The sequence below is a fragment of the Canis lupus genome, chromosome 29, assembly GCF_048164855.1.
Source record: "Canis lupus baileyi chromosome 29, mCanLup2.hap1, whole genome shotgun sequence".
Lineage (NCBI taxonomy): Eukaryota > Metazoa > Chordata > Mammalia > Carnivora > Canidae > Canis > Canis lupus.
The window spans coordinates 37,223,582-37,242,824 of NC_132866.1; positions in this window are offsets into that span (position 1 = coordinate 37,223,582).

The following is a 19,243-nucleotide window of genomic DNA, read 5'->3' on the forward strand; positions in this document are numbered from 1 at the left end:
TTGCAACTCCTCGGTGCATATTAGGTAGTGGGTGAATGTGAAATAAATGAGGGAGTGAGAATCTATGCTCTTTCATTAGGAAAATGTATGTCTTTCCTGATGGAGCAAAAGCTGAGATAGAAACTGGAGGCTGTCATTGATTTTATTTGTTTAGAGAGTTGTTTTAGATGAAAGTGCCTGGCACACTGCTGGTGGCTATGTTTGTTGGTAAACCTTTTTGGCGGACAGTTTAGTAATCTCTAAGAGAAGTCCCCAAATTACACATGTCTTTAATTTTTACTTATTGAAATTCTAAAGAAATAATTTAGGATATATGATAAGGTTTAGTCACAAGACTTATCTTTGCAAGTGCTACTTATATTGGAAAAAAAGTTGAAAACAACCCATGTGTCCAACAATAGGAGAGGGGCTAAATTCTGGAACTTATCTATATTGGAATTCTCTGTAGCCATCACAATTTCTTATTTTTTTTATATGGAAATGGAGTCATAGTAAGTTATTGAGTCATGTTGCAAAACAGTATGTACCCCATGGACAAATTTTAGAACAGAAATGTATATACAGGTATATTTAAAAAATATCTGGCAGGGTGTTGCTACTCAAAGCATGGTCCCTGGACCAGCAGCCTGTGCCATCCAGGGGTTTGTGAAAAATGTAAAGCCTCTGCCCAGCATAGCCACCAGGTCATTCCTGTGTGCAGTGAGATTCTGGCGCACTGTAGCCCAGCAGTCATTCAGATGCAATGTCTCTGTGTGGGACTGTGGGGGTTTCTAGTTCTCCTTTTTGCTTATTTATTTGTAACAAATGTATGTTACCATGATGAAGAAAGGAGAGGGATGGATGCTTTCTAAATTTTTTTTTAATTTTTATTTATTTATGATAGTCACAGAGAGAGAGAGGCAGAGACACAGGCAGAGGGAGAAGGAGGCTCCATGAACCGGGAGCCTGACGTGGGATTCGATCCCGGGTCTCCAGGATCGCGCCCTGGGCCAAAGGCAGGCGCTAAACCACTGCGCCACCCAGGGATCCCGGATGGATGCTTTCTAAAAAGCACATCAGTGGGCTTCATTGTCACTGAAACTTCCTTGGCTCTCTCCATCTGAAAGGGGGCAGGCTGGCCAGGTCACTGCAGTCTCGGTTCCCACTGGTCACTCTCATTCTAAGCCTCATACCTTCTTGGGTGCATTTTGCTCTTCCAGGTTGGTTCTTGGCTTAAGTGGAGTTTTCAGAACTGCTACTGTTTTCCAAGGAGCCTTCCTGCTTCCAGAGCATGAGGTAGAAGGTACTTGGCACCCACAGCCCTGGGCACAGACAAAGCCCTTTTGCTAGTCTTCCTACTCTACTGCATAGTCTTCCTATTAAGATTCAGGGTGGCTTGGTAGATTAGGTCATTTCTTTTCCAGTAAGTGAGTTGGCTACTTATGCATTCTCATGTGGCACCACTGCCAGACACATTTCTCAATCCTCTTCTGCTGGTCAGACAAGGCCAGGAACAGACCATTTTCACCTTCCTTACGTCAGTCTGTCAGGCTGTGGCAGGTGGCTCTCTTGGAAGGGCACCGCCCTTGTGCCTGGCTGTCCAGGAGATCATCTGCCTCCAGCGCCAGTGACGTCAGGGAAATGCTCCACCTGCAGAGAACAGCTGCCTCTGTGGAGTGTGACTCTTCTGGTCAGAATCCCAAGACATATAATGAAAGCATGACAATAGTTGGCGGCTCTCAGCTTGCATTTACATGGGGCAGGCGATGTTCTCCAAAACCTCTGAAACAAGCAAGAATTTCATCCCTCTGGCAGTGGGGTAGACCAAGCCCTGCCATTTCTTCTAGTTGGTCAAGGAGGACCTGGGTTCCTGTCCAACTGGAGTTCTAACAGCTGGTGACCAGAGAGTGGAGTTGCCAGTGCAAGTATTTGATTACAGCTTACAGTTTCCCATAATCAGGGTGACTGTGGTTTTTCAGACCCTAAGAAAGTGCTGAGACCAGTTACCTGATCTCACTTCCTTTATTCATTCCTTACTGAGCACTGATCACCCTTCAGGCTTAGGGCCAACTTGGGTATGTGGCTTTGGGGGAGGGCAGAGAGAATCAGGATATATAAGATGGGTTTGTACCTCAAGTTGCTCTGTCACATGGATGGGAGGGTCACACTGGGTGGATGGTACCTGAGACCAGCCCTTCTCACACCTTTGCCCACCAATCCCAGGGGATCCTGAAGGAAATGCAGATCCTGATCTGGGGGCTAGGCTGGGCTCACGGTGCCAACTATGTGGCTGCTCTAAGGACACATACTGAGGAGCAAGGCCTGAGAGGATATCTAGACTCACAAATTCATTTTCAGAAAAGTCTATCCAGGAAAGGGGAGGCTCCCTGTACACAGCTGTGATTGATGAAGGACTGATAGTGGATAGTGGGTAGGTCAAAGCTTCTCCCCTGCCCTCCTCCACCTCTCACGTGCAGCACCCTGCAGTTGGCAAATGCTCCTATGCGGCATATGTCAGCCTGAGGGACTGTAGAGATTTGCCCCCCTCAGCACTAGCACGGCTTGTCCTTGCCATTTATTCTAGGGACCGGGCCCCCACACCACAGTCCTCAGGACAGGACACATTATCCCACTGACTTCACCAGAGCAGAGTGCACATAGAGCCAACATCATCAGAAAGACATGGGAAAGGGTACTATATTGTTCTAGCCCTTTCCTGTATGTTCCCAATCATGTCTGACAAAACCAGAGGACATCAGGATTCCCGGTGACTCTTCCTCTCTCCTCTCTAGGCCCTTTTATTTTACTGTCTTTTGTTTCCTTCCCATCCCCATTTCTCACCACTCCTCACTGAGTACTCTTTGCTGGCCCTCAGGGTCCCAGGTCTCTGCTGACCCTTGCACAGCCTCATTAGTTTCTTAGATGATGGCTCATCTCAGGGCTGAGCATCATACTTCATTAAATACATGTTTCTAATGAGCCCCCAGATGTAATCGGCAACATTCATTACCCTGATAAATATGACCCCTTGCAGCCTGTACATGATGATGCCATGATCCCGGAGCTCCTGTGAAAGGAACTTCCAGACATGTGTTCTTTCTGGCTCACTATGGCTCTTCCCAGAAGCAAGAGGGAGAGGTGGGAGCAGTGATTTCCACATCTATTGATTGCTTGATAGAAATATCATTAGACCAGCCTTGTGTGGGGTCAGGATGAGGTGGGATTGGGAGGGATAAAGAATCAGTCAGACCTGGAACTCTCCCTCAAGGATACTTTTCGAGGGAATTGGAGAGTACCTGGCTGAAGGCAGGAAGGGTTGTGATAAAGAAGCAATGCCCATCTGGAGTGAGTCATCCTGACTGTGAAATCAAAAAAGGCTTCATGGAGGAGGCAGCATTTGAGATTTCACTGATGCATTAGATTGAAGGAAGAAGGCTCTGGAGAAAGGCTGGAACCAAGGCTCAGAGGCCTACAACTCATGCTGTGTTTAGAGAGCACATGGTGGGGTGGTGGGCTGTGGGCCTCTGTGAGGAGTGTGGTAGCAGATGAACCCAGGCTGGGAGTCCAAGGCTGGGCTGGGGAGGGCCCACAGGGCAGGCGATGAATGCATCCTGAAGGCAAGGCAGGAATGATGAAGGTCAACAGGGTGACTGTCTGGGCCTGAAAGCACAGGTGCGAGGGGGCACTCAGGTGTGGAAAGAAGAAATGATCAGACCTATACTTTAGTTAGCTTTCAAAATGTGCTGGATGACAAAGGACCCTATGATGAAACTGATATAGAAAATACTGTGTGGCTCCCAAATAAATGTTTATCTCCTGCAGGACTTTTCAGAGCCTTTTATCTAGTGAATCTACATTAGAAAGTGAGAAGAAAAGGTGGCAGTAAACTGAGAAGTATGGTGGGGGAGGGGGGTGCATAGCCTTTTCCATTGACATGGGACTCTGTGGGTCCTGATCCGTAGAACACACTCCTGTGAACGGTCACTCCCAGGGACAATCCCTCTAGGCTGTTGGAGGGTGGCCTAAAAGGATCTGGACCAAAGGTGGGAAGACGAAGGAGGAGATGTGGGCACTGGGGGAGGGCCCACAGCCTGTTCAGGGGGTGCTGGGAGGTGAATGGTCAGTGGCCAGAGCAGTCCTCCCTGGGGTCACTCCTGGTCACTGTGCTCTTCCTGTCCCTTGGGGGGCTGGGGCATCTTGGAGTCAGACAAGGAGGCAGGAAGGCTATGAGCTAGGGTGGGATTCCAGAGCGCCAGCCCAGCAAACCCAGGTGGTGACCCCATCCCTGCTGTGTCCTTTCTGGTCCCGGCTCTCTCCCAGGAGGGAGAAGCAGCAGCAGTTTGTCCTGCCTGCATCATACAGGGCTCCTTCCTAACAGGGTCCTGGACCTGCAGGACCAGAACCGCCTGTGCGGGGTCAGCTCCCCTGGGTGCTCAGCGCCCGTCCTGTCCGAGAAGTGCTGCGCTCAGGAGAGCAGCCTCCTCAGCCACCTGATGCTAATCTTTTTTTTTTTTTTTTGCATGTAATAATTTATTTAGTCAGGTTTCCCCTGTCATTACCTCTGTTAATGAATCCCCTGTCATTTTTTTAATAATAAATTTATTTTTTATTGGTGTTCAATTTGCCAACATACAGAATAACACCCAGTGTCAGTGCCCACCTGATGCTAATCCTGACCGTCTCTGCAAGCGGCTGAAAGGCCTCCCGGAGAGGCTCTGCTTTCCTTCTCTGATCCCGCGTCCTCCGCTCTGACCCCAGGTTCCCCGCACCCCAAGCTGTTCACCTTCACCTGTCACTGCTCAGCGCACACAGGACTTCAGTTTTTCGGAGGCCCTCAGGTCCGCGGTGGAGGGTGGGAGAAGCAGGTGAGGGGGGAAGGGGGTGGAGGGGTGGGGGCGGGCGGGCCCTCGGCCTGGGAGAGGAAAGCAGGCTCCGGCTCCCCGGTAACGGGTCCCCCTAGCGCCCTGGCTGAACGCTCCGTCCTGATCCCCTGCCCACAGCGTGTCCCACTCCGTTGCAGTCCGTGTCGCCTTGCAGCCTTGGTCACGGTCCGCGTTAACCGCTGCCCTGGGGCCTCGTGCACCTGTGCACGGGTCTCGACACTGCGTCTTCACCCCGCCGAGTGGCCCCACGCCCGGTCAGCCCCGCAGGCTGGTGTGCACACGCGGGTTTCCGCTCACACCCATGCGCCCCGGGCCAGGCTGCCGTGGCCGGCCTGAGCAGCCTCTGGGCGCCCCTGTGTCGGTCGCTGCGTCACTCCCTATGGGCCCTGGCGCCAAACCTGCCCTGGGTGGTGACGTGGCCTCTCTGCAGGAGGCACGGAGGTAACCAATCAGGTCCCTGAGGCAAGGGAAAGTGGAGGCTAAGGTGCCGTCTCAGGAGAGGCCTTGGGAAGGTCAGGGCAACCGCGATTGCCGGGGGAGCTGGGGCTGTAGGGCCGAACTTTATGGGACAGCGGGACACTGAGTGGCCGCAGGGCAACGCGCCAGCGTGAAGGAAGAGACAGCAAGGGCCCCGGGGGTGCCCGTTGCTGTGGGGAAGGGGGTCACGGGGGCAGCGCTCAGGCCTTGGAGGCCACCACCGCCACTCCTCACCTTGGGCCATGGGCTCAAGGGGACGAGGCAGGACATGCCGCATCCTCAGAGCAGCAAGATGGGCAGCAGTCTCCTCTCCCTGCCTGCCCCTACTCTGAACTGTATTCTGAGGCAGAGGGAGCCCTCAGAGCCCGAGTGGGTGTGGACTTTTGTCTTGCAGGCTTCCCCCGCCCCCTGCCTTGTAGAGGGTGGTGCAGAGGGGAGAAGCTGGAGGCTGCAGAAGAGGGGAATGGTCTCAGGGTAGAAAGGAGGCACCTGGGCTACAGAAGGCAGGTGGGGGCTGACCTCTAGCCCAAATAAGACAGGGGGTGGGGTGGGGTCTTACATCTGTAAAAAAGAAAAATGCTCCCCCCCCCCACCCCGCAAGCCTTACCTGCTAAAAGCATACACCTGTGGAGAGTTTGATGCCCTTTATCTGCAGTAACCGTGTGGACCCACATGCTGGGGCCTAGGCACATAACCCCCCCCCCCCCAACACACTCACACACTCAGAGACAGCCCAGCTGTGCAAAGACCCTGTCTGAGCACAGAGCTAGGGTCATGACCTCAGACAGCTGCACAAGGCTTTGTCCTCCCGCCCAGGCGCCTTCAATAATCAGCAGGAGTGTTCCTGGCACAGCCCCTACTGTTGACACCATCCCTCACCCCCCTCCCCAGTGAGCTATTTGAACTTCTGACGCCCTCCACCTGCAGGGCCAGCCCAGTGATGTCACTAGCTGATGTCACCAATGTAGAGGAACAGAAGCACACTTCAATGTCCCCACCTTCCTGAACCTGGCCAAATGCCCGGGTGTACACTCCATCCCCCACTGTTGCTGGAGTGTGGTGAGGATGGTGGGCAGCCCTGAGGTGGCTGATGTTACCCAGGTTGGGGTTGCAGGTGGAAGCTCTGAGCTAGACCTCGGAAAGGGCACATACCTACTGCTGGGGCCACTGGGAGGTCAGGGACAGACCTCCCTCTCCTTGCACCCTGTGGATGGCTCCAAGGAGCTGGGCTTGCCACATGTCATCCATGCACATCTGTCCCAAAGCAGCCTCATTGACCTCAGGCTCCTGCTTAGCTCAGACATTGGGAGGCAGCCACAGGAAGCAGAGAGTGACCGGGAGCATTTCTTCTCCCTATTCTTCTGTCATGGTTGGTTGGACTCTGTACCAAATGTCTGGCTTCTGTCAAGCGCTATTTCCAGGGTGACAGCTACCTGCCTTTTTCCCTTTACACCTCAGAAAGCCACTAGTCACTGCTCTTTTGGTCTCCTTAGCCCCTTCCCAACCCCTTAGACTGTGCTGTCCTGACTGGTGCCACTGGCCGGATGCTGCTTGTTCTTACATGGCTCTCCCTGGATTTATTTCATTTCTTGGCAAGCATTGATTGAGCACCTACTGGGTATACCAGGACTATTTAGGTACTAGGAAGACTTGTTCTATAATAGGCTGGACAAAAAGTAGGGGGAGATGTGGTAGGGAGAGTTGGGAGCCTGTGATCTCAGTAACCTCAGTGGGCTCCCCAACATCCCAATGCATGTCCCAGAAAGGGAAAAAACAGTAACTGTTGGCAATGTTGTGTAGTGTTCTCTTAATTGGCTGTATCAACTGAAAACATCAATTGAGAATATAAACCACAGTCAACATTATATTTCATGACAGTCCAGTACTATTATTTTTCATTTTTTATCAAGATGGTCAAAACCATCCATGACAAGTTCAGATTGTCCTCCTGCCATTTTTGTCATGCTCTGCTTCTGTGCACAGGACAGGAGGCACATGCACCATGGCCAACACATCCATACACATACCCAGGGACACAAAACAACATTCTCTATTTCTGTGGGTACCAATGTACATACAAAAACACACAAAAAGGTCTAGAAGAATCTATACCAAACCTATACCTGTGCTCCCTCTGAGGCTGTGGGTGCTGGCAAAAGGGGGATTTAACTTTGTCCACAAGGTCTGAATTTCTAACCAAAAAATGCATTAGTGTATTCCTTGGGTAATTAAAATACAGTAACTTAAAAGAAAATCTAATGAGGAAAATATGTTATTCAATATAGTATCCTGTAACATTAAAAATACATAGAATGCTTAGGAATTTCTGAAAAGCCAAACAAATAAATAACTAGATAAGTAACTAAGTAGATAGATAGATAGATAGAGAGAGAGAGATAACTTGGCTCCCTCTTATCCAATCAGGTCTGTTCAGTTACTGTTCACTGAGCTTATAGTCTAAGGAGAAGAAGATGGACATCAGCCTTCTATCATGCTGTGTCCCAGGAGGGGCCTCTACAGGCCCAGTTAGGAGAATGCAGGGGAGGCTTCCAAGAAGAGGCAGCCCAATCCTGCCTATTGTGAGCCACCATGGTTGAAAGGGGGGCAGGCTGTATGTAGGATACTGGAGGCTTGGTCCCAGGCCTCACTTCACCCACTGAAGGGTGCCCAGGGTGCCCACTCCGCCTCTCTGTGTCTGAAAGAAGGATCTAGACCAGACGATTTATCTGGAAGAGACTTGAGACTTCTCAGATTGTTAAAATCCCCAGAGTGCCATCCTGGGACCATACTGTCCTGTCTGCACACATCCGTGTCCCCTTCCCAGCAGCCTGTGGCACTTCAGCCCAGTTTTGCCTACCTAGGCTCCTTCATAAAAGATATCAGGAGCATCTGTCAGATGGATGGAAATATCCAGTCTTGAATGATGGACTTGGCTCTTGATTGAGGTCTCCACTGCAGGGTGGGGGTGGGGAGGTCTTTGGAAGCCTGGGTAAGGGAAAGGAAAGCTGAGCACCTCAACCACCTTCCTTCTCCACGAATCCTATAACTACAGCTGGTGATAAACCTGCTATTTTTCCTAATTAGTGCTTTAATACCTCATGCAAGCCATTAATAGGCTGATACAGTGGATATACATCTTTAGATGTAATTAGTAATGTCGTTAACCTAATCCATAATCAATATGCAGGTAATTACTTTTGTGGGTTTTTATTTAGTCCTTGGGGTCCTGGTGCCATGAGGAACATCCATCTGCAGATGTGCTAACATGGCCACCAACAGCCCAGCTCACCCAAGGAACCCTCAGGAGCACAGCTCACCAAGAGGACACTGATGGTGAGACAGTAGACACTGGCCCTTGCACCCACGGGGGACCCTTTGGAGGCTGGGGCCACTGGGAGGTCAGGCTTGCAATGCTTGCAATGCCTCCTGGGTCTGTCAAAGGCCTGGGCCCTTGCTCTGGGACTACCGGTCCACTTCAGAAACAAGGTCAAAGGATGGTCTGAGGGCCTGGGAGATCTCAAGTCAAGTGCCATGTCCCCTGCATTGTCATCCCCCACAGGCATCTAGGAGGATACTAAAGGTGCAGAGGTGTCTTTAGCCTTCCCACAGTCCCCTTCCATGTGCTTCCTCAGCTCTCCCCGTCAAAGTCCAGCACGCCCTCAGCTTGCTGGGAACCAGGGCTGTGCCCAGTGGGATTTCCTCCCTCTCTGAGGCTGGCGGCAGCAATGGTGGCTCAAGGTCAGACCAGAGCGACAGGAGAGGAGCCTGTCGAAGGCAATCCTTATGAATGGGCTCTCATCTGACTGTAATTGGAATTAATATTGAAGCTCCGCTTCCAGGAACTTCCCCAGCAGACAAATCCAGGCCGCAGAGGTCTGGGCTGGAATGCTCCAAAAGCCAGCCATAAATCTCTCCCCAAAATGACGATGCACAAGCTAATTGCTCTGGAGGCGCACAACATGTCATTCTGCGTCCTCCCAGGCTCTATCCGCTTGCTGGGAACAGGGCCAGGGAGAGGTGGACGGGAGTTGGCAAAGTCACCGTGAGGGAAAACATTTTAATTCATTTAATTATGAGCCTCTCAGAAAACCGAGCCCTGTTTCTTCTTGAGCTGGTCAAAGGAAATGAGAAGTGACACTTCCCACCCCCACTTTCCCTTGGCTGAGGAAGCTCTGAGTGGGAAATGTCGGGTGTGGACAGCAGCAGGTTGTGTATATCCAGGAGCAGAACCCTGGGGGCCCAGTAGTCCCTCCTGAGCAGGACTACTTCCCCAGCTACTGACCAGTGCTGCACCCCACCCACCCCTGCCTCACACAGACACACACACACTGACACATACACACACACACACACACACACACATACACAGTCCTCATTGCCTGTACTTTCCCTCCACAATGCACAGGGTTCCGTGTTGGATCTACCCTTTGGTAGTGTGCTAAACTTCTGTACACTTTCTTCCTTTTCTAAGCATATGTGCGATAGCAAGATGGTTACAGATATAGAACTTCAAATAATAATCACAAACTTTAATTATCATTAAGCCTTTAAATAATAACCATAAGCCCTTTACCAGGGCATCTTTACCTATAGTCACTCCATCTACCCATGATATGACACGTGTTGGTGTGTCCACAATGCATCCCATCTGGCTACTGGGCAGTTACCCAGAGAATGTAGGCAGGGCCCTTGTCACCCTGGAGCTTACATCCCCTAGGAGATGACAAAGTGAAGACAAATGTCTAAACAATGGGAGTGGGACATATGCAAATGAAGCTCCTTCCTACTCAACACTGGACCCTGCTGGGCACCCAGCCCCTCGGGCGGCATAAACCCCATGGGACCCAGTTTCACTCCACCTCTACCCCATGGTACAGACAGGAACGGAGGGGGTGGGTGTCCAGGAAGGGTGTGGACCTAGTCTGGGTTCAGAGAGCTTGGTAGAAGAAGACAGAGCTCCCTGCTCCCCCCACGATAGGTCTCCCATTTTAATGAGCAGTTGTCGGGCACTGCTGACCAAGGTTCTGCCCAGGCCATGGACTCTGGACAGCCTTAGCCAGCTCAGTGGGTGGTGCATGTGCCTGAAGAGCTGTGGGAACTTTGTGTCTCACTTCCCAGGGCAGCTGGTAGAGGCCAGCAAAGGCAGGACATGTGGGCTGACTGTGCAGGAGCCAGATGAGGACCCAGGTCTTGGTAGCACCCTGTACTTCTTGGGCTCGGACTGCCTGTTCTAGGCAGGGAGCTGGGGATTAGACGCAGAACTGATCTGTGCGTGAAGGGTCACAGCTAATTTTCCCTGGAAGAGGTGAGAGTCCTGCCCTCTGGTTGAGGCTGCAACAGGGAAGGACAGAAAGACTTAGTTCCTCTGCCTTAGTGGGTCTCCTGCTGACAAGCCTGGCCTCTGGGCATGTGCTGCTGCTCCTGCAGGGCAGGGGCCCTGGTCAGTCTGGCCTGCTCCAGATGGGCCAGCAAACAGCACCCAGGGATGTCTGAGAGGTTGGAGCCAGCCAGCCCTGAGCACACATGCATCTATTTGTTTTTTGCTTACTGAGCCTACGCTGAAACCAGACCACCCTGTCCCATGGGGCCCCAAAGAGGAGACTAAAACATATAAACAAATAAGCATATCAGAAATTTCAGAATGAGATGCATGCTATGAGGAAAATGAAACAGCGCCCACAAAGCAGAAGAGCAAAAGCTTGCTTGATTTTGATTTTCAGTATGAATACAGATTGTGAAAGCAGGGCCTTATGAAAAACAAATAAGTATTTTAAAATGAAAAAAAAAAAAAGAAATGAAACAGGGTAATGGGAATGAGAGTGACTGGGATCGTCACAGTAGGGACATCATACAAAAGTAGGTAGGCCTCTAAGACAATGACAGGAAGAAGCCAACTGTGCAAACAGCTGTGTAGGACGAGGGAGCAGCAGAGCAAACATCCTGTGGCAGAAACGGGCTTGGAGTGTTCTAGGTGAGAGGAAGAAAGGAGCACCACAGAGTCAAGTGAACCAGGAAAACACAAAGGCCAGAGAAATACGTGGCTGGCTCCATGAGGCTGTGGCTTAGGTTCCACTCTAAGAAGACGACACTAGGGTTCAGAGCAAGCATTGACCTAGGTGATCCTTTTAGAAGAGTCATTCTGAGGACTGACTGACTGAGGGACCCACCCCCTCCGTTCCAGTCCTTTGCCCAGCCTAAGGAGGCAAGAATTTCTCCTGGAGGAGACAAGAAGCCAAAAGTGGCTTTTCAGCAGGGAACTAGCATATTGTTCTTGCCCATCTTTGGTGCCTTGCACTACCCAAGCACAGATCTCTGCAGGCAGCTCCCTCCTCGGGGAGCTCACCGACCTGGGCAGGTGCTAGGTGCTGCTATCAACACAGCTTTATTTCTCCCAGCTGGGAGGCCTGAGACAGGGTCTCCCTTCTCCAATTCTCTATTTCCTTCTCTACAAAACAGAAAATTTGAGACAATAACCAGTGACTCTAGTCAAATACTACACAAAAGATGGCCCCATTGTCATTCTTGTCCTCACAGGCTAGACTTCCACTGTTACCAGGCTGTAATGAGGTGCTCCCACCACCACCCCCCTTAGGTAGTGTAATAGGGGGCCAAGTAGGGAACCAGGATAGTCATTCCCACTGGGCAAGAATGAGCCCCCTTCATCCCATCGTGCCAATGGGGCCCACACAGGGAGATTCAGACTCAGACTCTCATAAGTCAAAGAGGAAATGTCAAAAGAAGTGAAACTGTATGAAATAAAAATGTAATGTATTAAAATTAGTAAGATACAGCTAAAGTAAGACCAAGAGGAAAAGGTATAGCACTAAGTGCACACATTGGAAAAGAGGAAACAGGGGTACCTGGCTAGCTCAGTTGGTAGGGTATACAACTCTTGATCTTAAGATAGTGAGTTCAAGCCCCACGTTGGGCATGAAGCCTACTTGAAAAATAAAATAAAATTGGAGTTTAAAGAGAAAAGAAAGAAAAGAGGAACCATACTAAATCAGAAATCTATACTTCGTCCTCAGGAACTTAGAAAAAGAAGAACAAACTCAAAGCAAGTGGAAAGAAGGGAATAATAAAAATAAGAGCAGACATCAACAAAATTGAAAATGAAAAACCTGTAGAGAAAAGCGATAAAGCAAAAAGTGGATTCTTTGAAGAGTTTAATAAAATTAATAAACTTTTAGCAAGACTGACCAAAAAAAAAAAAAAAAAAAGAGAAGACACAATTACCAATATTATGAATGAAACAAGGTATCACTACAGACCCTGAGGATACCAAAGGAGATTGAGGGAATCACTATGAAAAACTCTACACACAGAAATCTGACAGCTTATATAAAATGGATAAGTTTTTTAAAAACCACAAATGACCACAATTCACTGAATATGAAATAGATAATTTGTTTTTTTAATAATAAATTTATTTTTTATTGGTGTTCAATTTACCAACATACAGAATAACACCCAGTGCTCATCCCGTCAAGTGCCCCCCTCAGTGCCCGTCACCCATTCACCCCCACCCCCCGCCCTCCTCCCCTTCCACCACCCCTAGTTCATTTCCCAGAGTTAGGAGTCTTTATGTTCTGTCTCCCTTTCTGATATTTCCTACCCATTTATTCTCCCTTCCCTTCTATTCCCTTTCACTATTATTTATATTCCCCAAATGAATGGGACCATATAATGTTTGTCCTTCTCCGATTGACTTACTTCACTCAGCATAATACCCCCAGTTCCATCCACGTTGAAGCAAATGGTGGGTATTTGTCGTTTCTAATGGCTGAGGAATATTCCATTGTATACATAAACCACATCTTCTTTATCCATTCATCTTTCGATGGACACCGAGGCTCCTTCCACAGTTTGGCTATTGTGGCCATTGCTGCTATAAACATTGGGGTGCAGGTGTCCTGGCGTTTCATTGCATCTGTATCTTTGGGGTAAATCCCCAGCAGTGCAAAGCTGTGGTCATCAAGACAGTGTGGTACTGGCACAAAAACAGACACATAGATCAATGGAACAGAATAGAGAATCCAGAAGTGGACCCTCAACTTTACGGTCAACTAATATTCGATAAAGGAGGAAAGACTATCCACTGGAAGAAAGACAGTCTCTTCAATAAATGGTGCTGGGAAAATTGGACATCCACATGCAGAAGAATGAAACTAGACCACTCTCTTACACCAGACACAAAGATAAACTCAAAATGGATGAAAGATCTAAATATGAGACAAGATTCCATCAAAATCCTAGAGGAGAACACAGGCAACACCCTTTCTGAACTCGGCCACAGTAACTTCTTGCAAGATACATCCATGAAGGCAAAGAAAACAAAAGCAAAAATGAACTATTGGGACTTCATCAAGATAAGAAGCTTTTGCACAGCAAAGGTACAGTCAACAAAACTAAAAGACAACCTGCAGAATGGGAGAAGATATTTGCAAATGACATCAGATAAAGGGCTAGTTTCCAAGATCTATAAAGAACTTATTAAACTCAACAGCAAAGAAACAACCAATCCAATCATGAAATGGGCAAAAGACATGAACAGAAATCTCACAGAGGAAGACATAGACATGGCCAACAGGCACATGAGAAAATGCTCCGCATCACTTGCCATCAGGGAAATACAAATCAAAACCACAATGAGATACCACCTCACACCAGTGAGAATGGGGAACGTTAACAAGACAGGAAACCACAAATGTTGGAGAGGATGCAGAGAAGGGGGAACCCTCTTGCACTGTTGGTGGGAATGTGAACTGGTGCAGCCACTCTGGAAAAGTGTGTGGAGGTTCCTCAGAGAATTAAAAATAGACCTGCCCTACAACCCAGCAATTGCCCTGAAATAGATAATTTGAATAGCCCATGACTATTAAGGGAATTGAAGTCATAGTTTAAAACCTCCCAAAAGAGGAAGTTGCAGGTCCAGATGGTATCACTGGAGAATGATATCAATGGTTAAAAAAAAAGTTACTTTTGATTCTATACAATATCGTCTAGGAAAGAGAACAGGAACAAACTCTTCCCAATGTAATTGCTAATGTTAGCCTGACAAAAAACCAGACTAAGACAGTACAAAAAAGGAAGAAAACTGCAATCCAATATTCCTCATGAATATAAATACAAATATCAGCAACAATATGTTGGCAAATAGAATTTAGTAATATATAAAAACAGTTATACCCTATGACCAAGTGGGTTTTATTCCAGAGATACAAAAGCTGTTTCACTATGTGAAAATCAATGTAATCCACCTTGTTAACAGGTTAAAAAAGAAAAATCACATGATTCCATCAAGCGAGGCAGAAAAAGCATTTGACAAAATTCAACACCCTTGGGAGAAAGAGGATATGGGGAATGACTGCTTAATGGGTAAGGGGTTCCCTTTCAGCATGATAAAAATGTTCTGGAAATGGATAGTACTGATGATTGCACAATGCAGTGAAAGTCCCATATGTCACTTTAGAACACTTAAAATGATAAATTTTAAATTATGTGTATTTTATAACATTAAAGTTTTTAAATATTGACAGCACATTCATGATGAAGTTCTTAGAAAAATAAGAACAGAGGGGAACTTCCTCAATTTAGTAAAGAGTATCTACAGAAAACCTACAGTTATCATCATACCTAATGGTAAAAGACTGGATGTTTTCCTCCTAAGGTCAACAAAAAAGCAAGGATGCCCACCCTTGCTACTTCTATTCAGCATTGTACTGAAGGTTCTAGACAGTGCAATAAGGTAAGAAAAGGAAATAAAAGGCATTCAGTCTGGGAAGGAAAAGATAAGATTGTCCCTGTTTGCAGGTGACATGATTGTCTATATAGAAAATTACAAGAAATAATAAAAAAAGACCCCTCTTAGAACTAATAAGTGACCAACAGCAAGGTCATATGATACAGGATAAACATACAAAATCCAATGTATTTCTATATACTAGCATGGACATAGAGACACCAGAATTAAAACTAGACCTACCACATGATCCAATAAACCCACTTTGAGGTTGGTTTATAGCCAAAGGAAATGAAATCAATATCTTGACACTGATGTCTGGACTTCAGTGTTCATTGCAGCATTACAATAGCCACAATATGGAAACAACCTAAGTGTTGCAAATAAAGAAAATGTGGTATACATATATATAATTATTTAGCCATAAAAAAAGGACAGCCTGTTATTTGTGACAACATGGGTAAATCTGGAGGCCATTATGCTAAGTGAAATATGCCAGACAGAGAAAGACAAAAACTTAAGATCTCATTCGTGTATGGGTCTTCAAAAAAAACAAAACAAAACAAAACAAACAAACAAACAAAAAAACCAAAAAGACCAACCCAGAGGAGCAGACTGTAGAACCGTGAGTGCCAGGGTCTGGGGCTGATGGTGGTGGGAGAAGCAGGGAGACGTTGATCAAAGGGCACAAACTTTCAGTTATATCATGAATAAGTTCTGGGACTCTAATATACAGCATCGTGACTATAATAATGATACTGTACTGTATACTCTAAATTTGCTGAGAGTAAATTTTAAACTTTCTTACCAAACACATGCAAAAAGGCAATGTGTGAGGTGATAGATGTGTGGATTAACTTAATTGTGGTAATCATTTCAGAGTGAGCTTCATGTTGCTGCTTTAAGTATATACACTTCTTTTGGCAATTATGTTTTAATAAAACTGGAAAAGATAAAATATCACTTACAATCATGAAAATAAATGAAATGCTGAGATGTAAATCAAACAAAACGTACAGGACTTGTGCGCTGAAACTACCATACATTAGTGGAAGAAATGACAGATGGTATAAATAATGGAGATACAAACTGTACTCATGGATTGGAAGACTCAGCATGGCACAGATCACGATTCTTCCAAAATTGATTTTCAGGTTTAACATAATCCCTGTCAAAATCCCAGCAAATTTTTTTTGTAGATATAGACAAGATAATTCTAAAATCAATATGGAAGTACACAGGAACTGAAATAGTTAAGACAATTTTGAAAAAGAGACTAGAGTGGGAAGAATCAGTGTATGTGACTTTAAGACATTATGTAACTATGATAATCAAGACTTGTGTAGTATTGGTAGAGAATCAGTTGCATAGATGACTGGGGCAGAATATAGAACCCACAAATAAACTCATACGAACATGTCCAACTGATTTTTGATGAAGGTACCAAAGTATGCAGTGGAAGAAAGGTAGCTTTTTTAGCAAATGGTGCTGGAGAAATAAAACATTTATAGCTAAAACCTCCCTCCTAAAAAATAACCTCAACTTCACACCTAATAAAAAATTAATATAAAAAAGAATAATAGACTTAAATGTAAAACTTAACACTATAAAGCTTTTGGGAAAAAACAAGGAAAAAACAAGGAAAAAATTTCAGGATCTAGGACTAGGCAAAATATTCTCAGACTTGACACCAAAGGTACAATCCACTTAAAAACTGATAAAGTAAAATAAAATAAAATAAAATAAAATAAAATAAAATAACTGATAAACTAGACTTCATCAAAGTGAAGAAGTTTAGCTTTGCAAAAGATCCAATGAAGAGGATGAAAAGATAAGCTACAGTCTGGGAAAGTATATTTGTAAATCATATATCTGACAAAGGTGTAGTCTAAAACATACAACGAATTTTCAAAATGCAACAGTGAAAGAAATAATCCAATTAGAAAATGGTCAAAGGACATAAAGAGACATTTCACCAAAGAGATGGCAAATAGCTACATGAAAAGATGCTCAACAGCCTTGACCAGTGGGAAATGTAAACAAAAACCACTATGCACTGATCAGAAAGGTTAAAATAAGAAAATAGTGATAACACCAAATGCCGGTGAGGATGCAGAGAAACTGATCCAATAAACCCACTTTGAGGTTAGTTTATAGCCAAAGGAACCATACGTTGCTGGTGAAAATGTGAAATGGTACAGCCACTCTAGGACATGGTTTGGTAGTTTATTTAAAAACTAAACATGCAACTACCATATGACCCAGCAACTGCATTCTTGGGCATTTATATCTGAGAAATGAAAATTTGTGGTTACACAAAAATCCATTCAAAAAAGTACATAGCAGTTTTGTTTGTTTGGTTGGTTGGTTGGTTGGTTGGTTGGGGGGTTTGGGCTTTTTTTGGATAGTTGCTGAAAACCAGGAATACTCCAGATGTCCTTCAATAAATGAATTGTCAGACAAACAAAGGCACATGCATGCCATGGAATATTACTCAGCAATAAAAAGCAACAAACTGTTGATACAGCCATCAACCTGGATGAATCTCTAGAGAATTACACTGAGTGAGAAAAGCCAAAGCCAAAAGTCACATGCCTTATGATTACATTTATGTAACATTACATTATGTAACATTCTGAAATGACAGAATACTAGATATGGAAACAAATTTAGTGTTTTCCAAAGGTTAAGGATGGGGTAGGATTAGGGGTCAGGAAACTCCTCTCCTCAGGGAACTGGAAGGGAAGTGTGTAACAATAAGAGTCAGCATGAAGGACACTAGTGGTGATGGAAATGTTTTGTCTCTACTGTATCAATGTCAACTGATTGTGACATTGTAGTATAGTTCTGCAAGATACTATCATTGGAATGAAATAGGTAAAAGGTACACAAAATCTATCTGTATTATTTATTAGCACTGCATGTGAATCTGTATTTCAAAATAAAAAGTTTAATTTTTAAAAGTACTCAAAAAGTTGCTTTGATTTAACAAAATTGAACAAATCTGTGAATTTAATGACATAAAGCATCAAATCAAGTTATCTTTCATTAGTTAATTTTCAGATTTTACCCATGTGATATGCAAAAATTGTCTAAAACATTTAAACACATTACAGGGTTTATAAAGAAAAATGGTAGCCTCTGCCCCAGAAGCTTCCCATTTAAGCCTTTTGGGTCTTCCTTCTGTTATTTTTTTTTCTGATTCTAAGTAAGGTGCCTACACTGTTACTTCTTGCTTTTTGCACTTTAAATGTTGACTAAATGATGGAATTCCTTCCAAGGACATGGAGAGTTTGGTTCTACTTACATCTCCCTCCCTACTCTGCCCCGTTCATCCCTCTCCACTTCCTTTCAGTGGAGTTAGCTCATGATATCCACTTAAATTCATGTTTTCTCTTTAACACATGGCAAAGTAAATGTTTTTCACAGCTGAGTCCAATCCTTTTCAATACATTCATCTGGTCATACAATGAGTGTTCAATGGTACCTTGTATGTGCCAGGCACTGTTCTAGGTGCTGGGGATGCAGCACTGAACAAAACAAATGGAATCCCTTATATTCTTGAGGGTTAAGGAGCTAAATAAGAGACAATACATTCATATTTTTCAGATGTTAAGTGCCACAGAGGAGGAGGGGATGGGGTGCAAAATGTCCTTCAATATAACCTAACTGGGGCAGCCCAGTGGCTCAGCGGTTTAGCGCTGCCTTCAGCCCAGGGCAAAATCCTGGAGACCCGGGTTCGGATCCCACGTCGGGCTCCCTGCATGGAGCCTGCCTCTCTCTGCCTGTGCTCTGCCTCTCTCTCTCTCTCTCTCTCGAATAAATAAAATCTTTAAAAAATAATAATAATAATAACCTAACTGCAAGATATTATATAAGAGATGAGTTACTAAGAATTCACTACATCAATTATAAAAGAAACGTCAATACAACAAGTACTTATTGTGCATTTACTGTTGGTCTAAGTGCTGTATTAGAATCTGAATATATCCTTGCCCTAAGGAAGCCCACAATATAAAAGTAATTCTCTGTCAGATATTTTCTTGAGTGCTAAGATTATCAACCATGTTGTAGCTTTCATGGATAGGAAGCAGTGCCACTACCAGCACCACCTTTTGGTGATAATTTGGCCTTCATGATGCCTCTTTCTATTAATTTTCAC